This window comes from Globicephala melas, chromosome 21 (genome assembly GCF_963455315.2).
Source record: "Globicephala melas chromosome 21, mGloMel1.2, whole genome shotgun sequence".
Taxonomy (NCBI): domain Eukaryota; kingdom Metazoa; phylum Chordata; class Mammalia; order Artiodactyla; family Delphinidae; genus Globicephala; species Globicephala melas.
This window is the reverse complement of record NC_083334.1, coordinates 12761460-12773933: the sequence shown is the minus strand read 5'-3', so window position 1 is coordinate 12773933 and position 12474 is coordinate 12761460. Positions and strand designations below refer to the sequence as shown.

At 46.2% G+C, this 12474-nt stretch overlaps 1 protein-coding gene across 5 annotated transcripts in view; it reads left to right on the top strand.

Annotated features, from left to right (window-relative positions):
• IRF2 (interferon regulatory factor 2) overlaps nt 1–12474 on the top strand; it is a 133752-nt gene that overhangs the window by 49554 nt on the left and 71724 nt on the right. Inside the window, exons 1-2 of one of the 5 annotated variants that reach the window (XM_030830816.2) lie at nt 51–246; nt 369–519. The exons of 3 other annotated variants lie outside the window; for them this stretch is intronic. The gene's annotated coding sequence lies outside the window, so the exon portion shown is untranslated. Of the gene's footprint in view, nt 1–50; nt 247–368; nt 520–12474 lie in introns of those variants that run through there. One more of the 5 variants, XM_030830806.2, reaches the window with a different exon arrangement.

Genomic DNA, 12474 nt, shown 5'->3' with positions numbered 1-12474 from the left:
CGGAGGGAGGGAGGGAGCGAGGCACCGGGAGGGCGGGGGGTGGGGGGATTTCCAGCCTCAGCGCTTCGCAGTTTCCTCTCCTTGTTTTGCTTTCGATCTGGACTGTTCTCAGGCAAGCCGGGGAGTAACTTTTAGTTTTGTTCCTGCGATTATTCAACTGACGGGCTTTCATTTCCATTTCACACATCCTAGCAACACTTAAGCCTTGCGGAATTGTATTGATAGCGTGAAAAAGCACACTGAGAGGTAACATTTTTCAAATAATAGTTGTGACTGTGCGTGTGTGTTTTTCTCGAGGGCATGTTTATGAGGACTGGAGGGGATATGTGTGTGCGCGCGTCCTGATGGTTTGACACGATGTTTTGCAGACGGAAAATGCTGAGGTTCATAAATATTAATACTGATTTTTGGAGGAACAGTCGGCGCTGTTATGGATCATCTGATTTTAGGGGAAGCAGGTTCTGCTGCTGTTGCTGCTGCTACTGGGGCTGCTGAGGCTGCGAGGAGGAGGAGGAGGAGGTTGGTGGAGGTTTAATTTCACTTTTGGATTTGCAGATGCGGAGAGGTGGCTCCATGGACACAGACCTGCTCTGTGTGATTCTGCGCCCCAGGTGGTGTGTGGGGGGGTGCAGGTCCGCTGGAGTCGGGCCTCCTTTTCAAACAAAATTCTCGCGTGCATGTGTGTGCGTGTGTATGTTTACGGAGGCCGTCGCCACCAGGTCCGAAGGAGGGGAGCGGGTCCTTCTCCTTGCCCGCTGGCGGTGCCTCTCTCCAGGCAGCCTCTGGCGTAAATAGGCAGGAACCCGCAGTCCACCCTCAGCCTGCGCCCCGCGCCCGGGCCGGGAGAGGCGCCTCCCGCCGCGGCCAGAGGAAACTTGATGGGGCGCCCAGCGGCGGTCCCGGGGCTTGCCCGCCCGCCGGGCTCGGGGAAGAGTCGCGGGCGTCGGGTGCCAGCGGCCGGGGCCGGCGGGCGGGCTTGGAGCGGGGCTGCGCGCGGGGCCTGGCCGGCGCGCCCGGCTTCCTGGGGGCTGGGCCGCTGCCGCCACCGCCCGGGAGGCACGCCGCGTCCTCCTTCCCGCCGGCCAGCGCCCGGCCTGGCCCTGGGGCTTTGTCACTGCACTTGTCCCGGCGTGCGGGGGGCTCGGGCGGCGCGTCCCGGGAGGGCGCCGCGCCCAGGGGTCAGCGGCCCGGCCGCGGCCTAGCGCCGGGCGCCTCCGGGTCCCGGCGGGCGCCCCCGGGCCGTACTCGCGCGCTGGGCCTGACCCGCCTTGGCTACGGAGCGGGCGAGGTGGGGGCGGGGAGCCTCCGGGGACCGAGCGGCGCCCTGCTGGCAGGCCCGGGGCCGGCGTCCCCTGGGGGTCCCGGGGCGCCGGCGGCGGCGGGATGGGGACAGGAGTGCCCGCCCCGCGCCCTCCGACCCCGCTCGGGGCGCCGAGTGGCATTCGCCCGCCGGCCGAACGTGGTTGGTGCAAAGCCGCGGCAGCCACTTCCTTTCCGCCTCGCGGGCCGGGCTCGCCCACCGAGCGATGCCAGTCGTGGCCGATCGTGGCGCCCGCCCGCTCGGGGCGCTACGGCCTGGAAGCCGGCCCCGAGAGGGCTCGGGCTGCCTTTCCAAGTTCAGAGGGTTTCAGGATGCAGCTCATCCCCCTCCTGGGACGCGCCGGCATCTCTGTTTGGGCCCCAGGTGTGGCTGCGTGGGCCGCCCTCACCCCCTTACCCCTTTAGAGGGGGAGAAGCGGAAAGGAGGCTGGCAGCCCGAGCCGGGCGCAGAAACAGCCTTCCGGGCACCAGGCGAGGCGCTGAGGTCAGTCGGTGTAGGCAGGACCGCTGGTCATCGCTCTGAATGTGACCCCTGGCACTAGCAGTCGAGGTTGCCACATGCGAGCGGCGTGGCTTTCAGTCGTTTTTGCCCCCAGAGTATAGTGTTTGGAACTTGGGGACATTTTACCTGCTCCCTCCCTCTTCAGCCTCCTCCCTGCAGTGTGGGCAACGGGTAATGCGCCCTGTCCTTGGTTAAGAAAACGCAGAAGCTTCCTCCTTGAGGAAAAGTGCTGGCATTTGCCTTCTTCCACCGGCCTCCCAGTTGCTGTGACTCGGTCTGCTTTTGATGAATGGCGAGGGAGGGTGAAGGATAGTTACATTTCCTGTTGTGGATTTTCAGGAATCACCAAGGTTGCTGTCAAGCCTGCATTTATTTATTAGTTTCAGACCGACTGCAGATAACATTGGGATTTAGCAGCCTGCGCTTTTTGGTGCTTAGGGGCAGGTGCAGACAGGGGCCTGGTGACAGACCGAATGGGAAAGGTGGATGGTCTTGATGTTAGGCAGATGCACGCTCCTTGCCACGACTTGGAGGGGGACCCTTGTTTAACTTCATGCACACAGATTCAGGATTTTCTAGTTTTCTCACCCGCCCCCCCCCAATCAGGGTGAAATCCTGGAAAAACTTGTGTTTTCTAAGGAAAGTTCAGCAGATGGAATATTTAGGACTTAACCTGGTAATTTTAAGGGGTAACCTTGAAAAATCTATTGATCGATGGGGCAGAGTCCAGAATTTCACTGTAATTAGTGAATGATTATAATTTATAACTTAGCCTGTTGTGTAAGAAGTTAGATTTTGGCCTCTTAGATCCGGGTTCTTGTCTGTTATGATTCGTAACTGATTCTTAATATTAAACATTTACATACTTTATTCTCAATGAGTCGGGTTTTTTTTTCTTTTGACCTTCAAAAGTTAGAGATAACTCTGCATATTTCAGACTTACTTACCTGTAAAAATGTCATCCTAATCAAAAGTAAGCATTTGTGGTTAAATTGGAAGCCAATTATGGCAAACAAAAGTCCTGACAGCTCAGTGAACCATGACCCAACTTTTCTCTTCCTCGACTTTCCCGCTTTATTAGGCAAATATTCAGTATACCAAAGCTAGTTAAACACATTTAAACCTAGTAGTGGAAAATTTGAAACTTTGGATGTTTAACATTTGGATGTTTGACATGCATCGATTTTCTCTTGTTTCCAAGGACACTGTACTTTTATTCTTAGTATTATGGCATATAAGCTTCCTTGTTTTTAGAGCATTTTTACACAGTTTCCTTTTGATAGAGAACAGACCACTGAACTCTAAATGGGGTATCTGGGACATGGTTCTATTATGTTCTTTATACCAAAAAAGGCTTAAAGCAGATAAGGGAGTTTATTCATTTAATAACTATTCCTAGAACATTCACTATGCCCCAGACACAGTGCTACGTTCTGTGGGTTCAACTGGGAACAGGAAGACAGTTTCTTTACCCTCTGGGGAGATTGCATTCTAGTTGGTGAGCTGACAATACCCAGCTAAAAAATACAGACAGTAATTACCTTTAGGGGTGAGTGCTGTGGAAGGTGATAATAATACTTAACTGTATATCTGATAGGGTTGCTTTTGGGAACAAATGAGATACTGTTATGAAAGAAGGTTGCATAAGTTATAGCACTCTACAAATGTGTAAGGCATTCATTTTCAGAATTTTATCAGATTATTCTTAACTTGAAAAGCCAGGGAATCATGACTGTGGATTAAGCACTGACTTTCTCTTATAGAATTTTCAACAAGAAGGGATTTTACTTGTTCTGAGAGAAAATAATAATGGTAAGAAATTAAACACAGCATAACTATTTTATGTAAAGCAGTAAAGTATTTAACAGTGACATAAGATATTGTCAGTGAGTTTTTTTTCTGTCAGAAGAGAAGATAGATGGTGTCCATGGAGACCAAATGATATGGAAATAAAAATGATTGGACCAATGTATTTTCCGTCTTCATATCAAGAAAAAACCCTCCCAAGCTCACTTTGCTGTAGTCTGAATTTTCTTCATCATTGCTGAAGACTCTTCAATTCATTATCTGTTATTAATTGTATGCCCTTAACTGATTTTAGTTTTTGCTGTAACATCTTTAAAAGGACTCAGTGAACTTGCATTTATTGAATGCTTACTATGTACCTAACACTATATATGTGAAAATGATATGTGACAGCATATGTGAAAATAAATATAATAGATAGTATATATTTACAAGAGATATAAAATACATAAAGTGGTATATGAAAATAACATAAATTGCTGTGAAATAGTTATTGTTAACAATAAAATCAGTTCTTCTTTTGGTCTGTATGGGACCCCTTCTCACACAGGGGTAGGAAGTTAGGGCTTTCTGTCCCTGTTGGCCCCATTCGTGCCCTACTTTTGGCCTGAGTCTGATCAGTATTTGGTTGTAATGTCTGCCCAAGGCAGGGTCAAGCAGTGGCCCGGCCCTCACGGTGGAGGGGTGCTGGTGGGCTTGAGAGTGACGAGATTTGATTAAGTGTTGATTTTTTTCAGCAAAGAATGGTAAGTTATCTATAGGGTCCAGATTTAAACCTGAAGTCAGTATTTTATATAAAATACCAAGAGAAATACACAGGCAGGAAGTCACGTCCACAGGCACCTGAGGCTGGGCTCTGACCCGTCCAGAGGACGCACAGTCACCAGCGTTTTGCCTTGAGAGAGCCTTTTAAAATGATTTCCCCTCTCCCCAGCTCCATCTTTTGACAGATGGTCTCTGAAACAGATTGTGTGTAGTTAGGAAGACTTCATATGCCCATTTTTATTACTTAGAAACACGTTAGACTTGCAGTCAGAACTCCTGGTTGACTTGAGAGAGCCAGCATCAGCAAATCTAGTTGATCTAATTCCAGCCCAAAGTAGAGAAACTTGACGTTGTAGGCAACCTGGGCAGCAGTTTCTTAGATAAGCTGTTAGACCTATTGGGCCTTCTGAGGTCCTAAAACTAGTTACCACCTTCCCACTCCCATCAGTAACTTTGAGTTCTACTGGGGATCCAGGAACCCCATGATATGAACCATTGCAGTAACTCAGGCGATTATTTTGTTCAATGAACGCAAACACTGAGTCCTTATTTCATTTATTTATTAAATATTTGTTGACAGACAGCTATGTACAAGGCTCTGGGTAGTGGGAGGTGCATGAACTCAAGAGTCCAGAGGCCCAGAGTTGACTCAGCTCTTTCATTAACTCTCCAATCACTTCTCCTTTCTGGACCTTAGTTTTCACATCTATAAAATGGGGCTGCATGGTTCTGTCATCTTCGAGGGACGGGACTTATGTGTGTATCGGAATCGTGGAGAGGAGGGGGCTTTTAGAAACCACACAGAACCTTCAGACTTGAGACCGTCTGCAGCCCCCTCTTCTCTTTGTCTCTCCCCCGACCCCGTAGTAAGCCTCTCACGTTCACCAGTGTATCCTGGATCCCTGTCACTCAGGTATGTGGGCCAGAGCAAAGGCAGAGAACCACTGAGTCAGGGATCTCTTCCCAGGGCCAAACCTTTTCATTGTTTCATTGAGGCCAGGCTATGCAGGAAAACAAGCAGATGGAACTTGTTCTCCACCTTTTAGGCAGTGTTTTGAATAGGGAATCTGTGGTCCCTCCCTGTTGGCTCTGCCCATGTTGACCTTGCTTGTCATACAAAAATGGGATTCGCGGTACAGTTGTGATACTTTGAATTTTCCATTCTGAACAAGCAAGAAGGACTTTGTTTCACGAGTGTGTCGCTCTCTAGGAAGGCCACAGAGTCATGGGTTTGTTTTTTGTTTGTTTCTGTTTTGGCTTATAGTCCCCTTTATCAATTTAGTATTCAGCTTCGATAAGCAAGAAAGAACAAGAGGCAAAGCAAAAAATGTCTCCGTATGTCCCGTGCCCTGTGTGCATGCCTTGTAGCCCCATGTTTATGAGAAACAGAAGGCTGTGCTTTTCTTTCTGGTGATGGATTCTAAGCATTTTTATATCAAGGGCAAGACCAATTTAGTTCAACAAAATATCTTACTTCAGGGTTTTGTGTGATAAAAGCCTATCCAGGTTTTTTTTTTCACGTCTTTATTGGAGTATAATTGCTTTAAAATGCTGTGTTAGTTTCTGCTGTACAACAAAGTGAATCAGCTATATGTATACATATATCCCCCATCCCCTCCCTCTTGAGACTCCTTCCCACCCTCCCTATCCCACCCTCTAGGTGGTCACAAAGCACCAAGCTGATCTCCCTGTGCTATGTGGCTGCTTCCCACTAGCTATCTATTTTACGTTTGGTAGTGTATATATGTCCATGCCACTCTCTCACTTTGTCCCAGCTTCCCCTTCCTCCCCTGTGTCCTCAAGTCTGTTCTCTACGTCTGCGTCTTTATTCCTGCCCTGCCAGTTGGTTAATCGGTACAATTTTTTTAGATTCCATATATATGCGTTAGCATATGGTATTGGTTTTTCTCTTTCTGACTTACTTCCCTCTGTATGACAGACTCTAGATCCATCCACCTCACTACAGATAACTCAATTTTGTTTCTCTTCATGGCTGAGTAATATTCCATTGTATATATGTGCCACATCTCCTTTATCCATTCATCTGTCGATGGACATTTAGGTTGCTGCCATGTCCTGGCTATTGTAAATAGAGCTGCAATGAACATTGTGGTACATGACTCTTTTTGAATGATGGTTTTCTCAGGGTATATGCCCAGTAGTGGGATTGCTGGGTCATATGATAGCTCTAATTTTAGTGTTTTAAGGAACCTCCATACTGTTCTCCATAGTGGCTGTATCAATTTACATTCCCACCAACAGTGCAGGAGGGTTCCCTTTTCTCCACATCCTCTCCAGCATTTATTGTTTGTAGATTTTTTGATGATGGCCATTCTGACTAGTGTGAGGTGATACCTCATTGTAGTTTCGATTTGCATTTCTCTAATGATTAGTGATGTTGAGCATCTTTTCATGTGTTTGTTGGCAATCTGTATGTCTTTGGAGAAATGTCTATTTAGGTCTTCTGCCCATTTGATTAAACATTTTTGAGAGTTAACTACTTGCTCTGTCATTTTCATAAATAATTTCTTTTCCAGTGTCCTTAGCAATCTGTTGCTATCTGTGTAAGAGCATTTGATACTCACACACCTAATGTGATCAAAGAAAAGATGAGCTTCCTATTTAATTTGTTCTTTTTGAGCTTATGGATGTCAGGTTTTTGTAGGAACCAAAGAAATACCTTCTAGATAGAAGACACTGTCCTGGCCCCGTAAGCTTAGAATCCAACTGATTTTCCCATCTCATGAGGTTGACATTTTGAGTGAGAAGAAAGTGCATACAAATAACTTTGTTTCAAGTAATATCTATCATGTTATTTTTGAAGAGAGCTTTTCCTGTTCTCCTTACCCTACAATTATTGAAGATGATGAGAAAAGTTACAGTGGTGGACCAGAGTGTCCTGGCACGTGGTTAAGAGGTTAGTGGGTGTGTGGGGTGGTGGAATGTGAGTGGGGAGGGTGTTGGAAGGTGACAGTTGGGAGAATGAGGTGATGAAAAAAGAGACTAAGGTGGAGAGTAGAATAATGCCTCCTGAATTCTTGAATGGGGGACAGGAGGGAGTCAGGCAGGTAGACCCTGTGTCTGCCACAAATGTCATTGAAGGCGTCTTGAGGTAGAGGGGATAGATTGCTAGTTAGTGACTGCAGGACAAGTTGAAATGAAATGCCGGAGGACCCTCCATTTCTGACTTTGAAGTTTGGCCTTTTTATCTGGGGGGGGGTACACTTAATGTCTTAAAAATGTTGAACTCTCTGCTCCCGTAATTCCACTTCTAGGAACCTACATATGTGAGGTAACGAGAGGTGGAGTGAAGATTTATGTACAAGGATGTTTAACTGGTAGCTTCTGTAATAGTGAAAACTCGGAAACACCCTAAACACCCAACAGGAGGAGCGCGTTTAAATGAGTTATGGCACGGTCCACACACTGAGTATAGATAGCCGATGAAATTCATGTTTTTGTATTTAATAATGATGGGAAGATGTTTGTGGAAAAGCTGAGTGGAGAAGAAGAGGATATTCAATTGTGACCCTAATTTTATTTTTAAAACGTGTGTGTGTATCTGTATACACATCATTAAGAAAAAACTGGGAGGAAGCATTTTCGATGGTGTGATTATGGATGTTTGGCTCTTTCTTCCCCCTTGAAACACTTGTATTTTCCAAATTTAATACAACAACGCAGTTACTTTTATAACCAGAAAAATATTCTCAAGACAGCTCTGCAGTGTGCCCTCTGACCTCACGTCTGGTAAACGTAGGCGGAGGACAAGTAAGTTGGATGTTGCTTAGGAGGATGTTGCGTGTGAACTTGGCCCTTCCTGGACCCCTTGTGCCTTGATGTGCAGAGCCAGGCTCTAGAATCAGGGCCTTCCCAGCCAGTGCTGAGAGATGCCCTTGTCCCCATTCACCTGTTACTCCTTGGAGACAATGAGATCGATGGCTCCGTGGTGAGGTTGGGACACACTGTTTTCTGAAGAGCTGTGGAGGGTCTGAGATGTTACCCCACTTCACAGATATGTTTTCTATGTATGTGAATACTGCAGAGGCCCCAGACATGGGGGTTGGAGGAAAGAGTTCTTTATGGAGCTCTACAACCAGATCAGTGGCCAGAGAGATGTTGCAGTGTTGGCCCCCCATACCTAGTCCCTGAAGTGATAAGTGATGCCATGAAAGCTGATGGAATGTGGGTGTGGTACGGTCAGAGCAACCATCCCCCTCCTCTGCCAAAGGAGGGGGCACGGGGGAGGGGGGGAGAGAGAGAGAGAGAGAGAGCGCGCGCACAAGTAAGCAAGCGCCTTTGCTCCTTTGAGCCAGCGAGGAAAGGATCCAGGGTTTCCATCCTAACCTTTTGGAAGGCCTGGGCTAAGGTCTGGGCTTCTTTCCTTTTGAAATGTACATGCTTAGAGACATAGGTCTTCCTGGGACCCTGCAAACTTAACCCAGGAACCTAGTCAAGGCTGTAACCATTTGACCCTCTTGCGGAGATAAGAGAAGTTTGATTATCCTTCTGGATCAGAGCAATTAATTTAGACAAATGGCTACAGATCCAATTCTCATGGTAGGTGAAGAGTAAAATGTTTCTAGGGGAAGTGAATGCAAACATTCACTATCTTTCATTCACTGTCTTTATGTTGTGTTCATTCCTGTGTCTCAGGTGGCTCAGCTGTTTTACAGGAGCACTGAGGAATCCAGGGAAGTTTTATTTTCCCCACACAGCAACCTTTACAAGTCCCCACGGGAGAATGACTTCGTGTGACTCAATCAGAGTGTGACTTCTGAGTTTCCGTAACTGAAGAAGCTTCCAAATCCTGAATTTGTGTCTGAAAAAAAATTTAGAATAGTTTTGATCCCTTTATAGATCCGGGAGACGTTTTTTGCATTTGTTATGAAACTAGGGCTGGGTGTAACCTAAGGACTTCAGAGGCAGAATGCCAAAGCGCAGCGGAGAAAAATGAGTATTGATTAGGACCGCACTGTCCAATACAAGCAGAATGTGAGCCACAGGTATAATTTTTAATTTTCTAGTAGCCACGTTAGAAAAGTAAAAACGAGTAGGTGAAGTTAATTTTAATACCATTTTATTTAGCCCAGTGTGTCCAAAATATTATCATTTCAACATAAAACGGATGTAAAAGTATTAATGAGATTATTTACGTTCTTTTTTTTACACTGAATCTGCCAGATCCAAGGTATCTTTTACACCTTCAACACATCTCAATTCAGTCCGGTCACATTTCAAGTGTGCAGTAGTCATGTGGCTGGTGGCTACCATATTGGATGGTGCAGGGTTAGGAAATGAAGCAAGGTGTGAAGACAGATACAGGGAAACATTGTAACACAAGGCTAAACCTAAAAAACCCAGAGGAAAGCAGAGGTGGGTCATTTGGTTATAACTGCATCTCACTGTGCCTCCCTCAACAAACCTTACCTGATCTCATCAGCTTAAAATAATAAGATGCTCTGGATCTCTTCAGAAGCAACACACTGTGTGTGCCATTCCTTTGGCGATTAGTTACAAACATCTTGAATCTTTTCCACCCTTTGAACTGTTGTGAAAAAGGTCGATTCCTTGGATTTTCCCGTTTGCAACACCTCCACGGGCAGGTTATCTGAGAGCTGGGATTGTGTCGTATTTCCTTGCATTCTCCACTAGTGCTTGATACACAGTAAGCACTAGATAAATATTTGTTGATTTGATTTTCAGCCCTAAAGCAAAGGTTAGCTTCAAAGGCTGAATTCCAGCTTGGGGCCTATGGCCTAGATCTCCTTTGTGTTAGAAACCTAATGGTATATGTATTGAGCACGTAAACATTGGGATTTGTCACTTTGCAATAGGATTTGTCACTTTGTATTAGGCGTTCAACATCTAGAAGGTGAAAAAATTGTTCGGTTTTCTCCTTTTTACCGAGGGCTTAACAAAAGTCTTATCAGTCTATTCCTTTGACATTTATGTCCCAATGCTGATAGTAATACCTTCCTGTACATGTAAATAAGCTGTATTTGCTGATAAACCCAAGGTATACATTTGGGAGCTGCTACTTTCTTGGTGGGTTAGTTATTAACAATAACTTCGTTATTAACAAACACTCAGCCTGTAACTTATGTGCAGGGAAGTCCTTTTGAAATCAAGCACCGGTGTCTTACAGTTGCCTTCATTTGTTCCCTTTGACTGTAATTGTTGGGGAGAAGCAACAGACTTATCCACAGAGCCCAGGCAATTTATTTTTACCGAAGCCTACCTAAGAACTGCTTAGGTAGCTTTTCTCTGTGAGATTAAATACGACCTTCACTGAATCATGTTAGCAGGGCCAGCAGCTAGAAAAATAAAGACTAAACCAAACCTTCAGCAAAGAAATTCCCAGCTGCTCAGCAGGTCAGAGCTTTCGTGATTGCTTTCTTCCAATGAAAACACTGTAGATTAGTTTTAAGTGAATTCTAGTAGGTTTGGGGATTTGCAACTGACCGAAGAACAGGAAAGTGTAATCTCACTTTAAAATCGTAATCCTGAAGGTAAACCTTTATTGACTTTTTGTGGGGATGTTGGGATTTTGTTTGTATGGGAAAACTTAACTCATGTGCACTGTTGAGCTGACCTGGAAAGTCCTCAGGGATGAGGGACAGAGAAGTGAGACAAGAAGCTGGTGCCCCCAGAGGATGCCCTGGGCACGTGGGGTGCTCTAGGTGACTCCGAGCACCGACCCAGATGGTCCTCTTTCTTCTGTCCATTACAAAAGCGAAGTCCAAAGGCCCCAGGAGGGAATGTGGATGAACTGCTATTTCCACTTTTGGGTGTGGCTCTGCTGGTGATTCAGGAAGTCGGGGTGAGTTTAAAATATTATAGGAGAGGATTTATTTATTTGCCTCTCTTACAGGTGCTTTGAATGCATCAAGACTTTTTTTTTTTTTTTGCTTTTTTTTTTTTTCAAAGTCAGGGTGCAGTTTGGGCTGCAGTCTGGGCCCTGAAAGGAAACAGTGGACAGCTCTGATCATTCATCCAGTCGTCGCTTACCTAACAGGTGTGTACTCCTCTCCATGAGGAGGGAGTAGGTCTAAAAAGGTGGCGAAGTCCTCAGCTTGGCATTGAGTGAGCTCGGTAGATGACCTGTGCTCCCTGCAGTGAGGGGCCTTCGTCTGGGCGGCTGAGACCTCAGTTCCAGCAGTGGTTTTTGGTGTCTGAGCATCCCTTTTAGAGGCCTTCTTCCACCCATCAGTGGGCCACAGGGGGTTGTCTCAGATTGTAGGGGAGGTAACAGTGCTAACATGGCACGTTCTTGGGCCAACTGTGTACATTTTATTTTCTAAAGGACAGAGTCTTCGTAAATCATATAATAGGCATAAAACAGCATCTTGTTTTGTTGTTCTGGCTGTTTCTCTACCGTTCCCCGCCCCCCCTCAGTTTGGCACGTCGAATTCAGCTGGCTGCCTGTTGTCTGGTGTCTTTTGTCACGAAGTGGCTGAGTCTCTATAGTTATCTCCACTTTCTGCTTCCCTTTCCCTGAGGGGAGATGGTAACTGGCAGTACTGCTGATAACAGACGGCTCTGAAGCCCTCCCTGGAGGTTTGTGCTGGGAGAACCTCTCCCTTCACATACCATCCGGGAGAGGCTTTTCCCTCACACGGCTTGAGATGGCATCGCCATGAAGGGGAAATTGGCCCTTATTTAATTTTGAAAATCTGTCCTCTCTCTCCCTCTGTCTCCCTCTCTCTCTGTGTGTGTCTGGAGGGGAGGGGTCAGTAAGTTACCTTCAAGTTACCTGGAAGGAAAGAGTGATTTGTCCACGGTAGGACTCAAAGAAACAGTGACAGCAAGTAGTGAATTCATAAATGCGTGTTTGTCATTCTTTTTTTTATTATTATGGTAAAAGTTACCTAACAGAAAATTTGCTTTTATAATCATCTTTAAGTATCAAGTCCAGTGGCAACAAATTCATTTACAGTGTTTGCAGCTGTCACCACTACCCTCTAGAACTTTTTTTCATCATCTCAAACAGAAACTCTGTACCCATTAAACAAGAGCCTCACCTCCGAGGCTTCCCTGGTGGCGCAGTGGTTGAGAGTCTGCCTGACAATGCAGGGGAC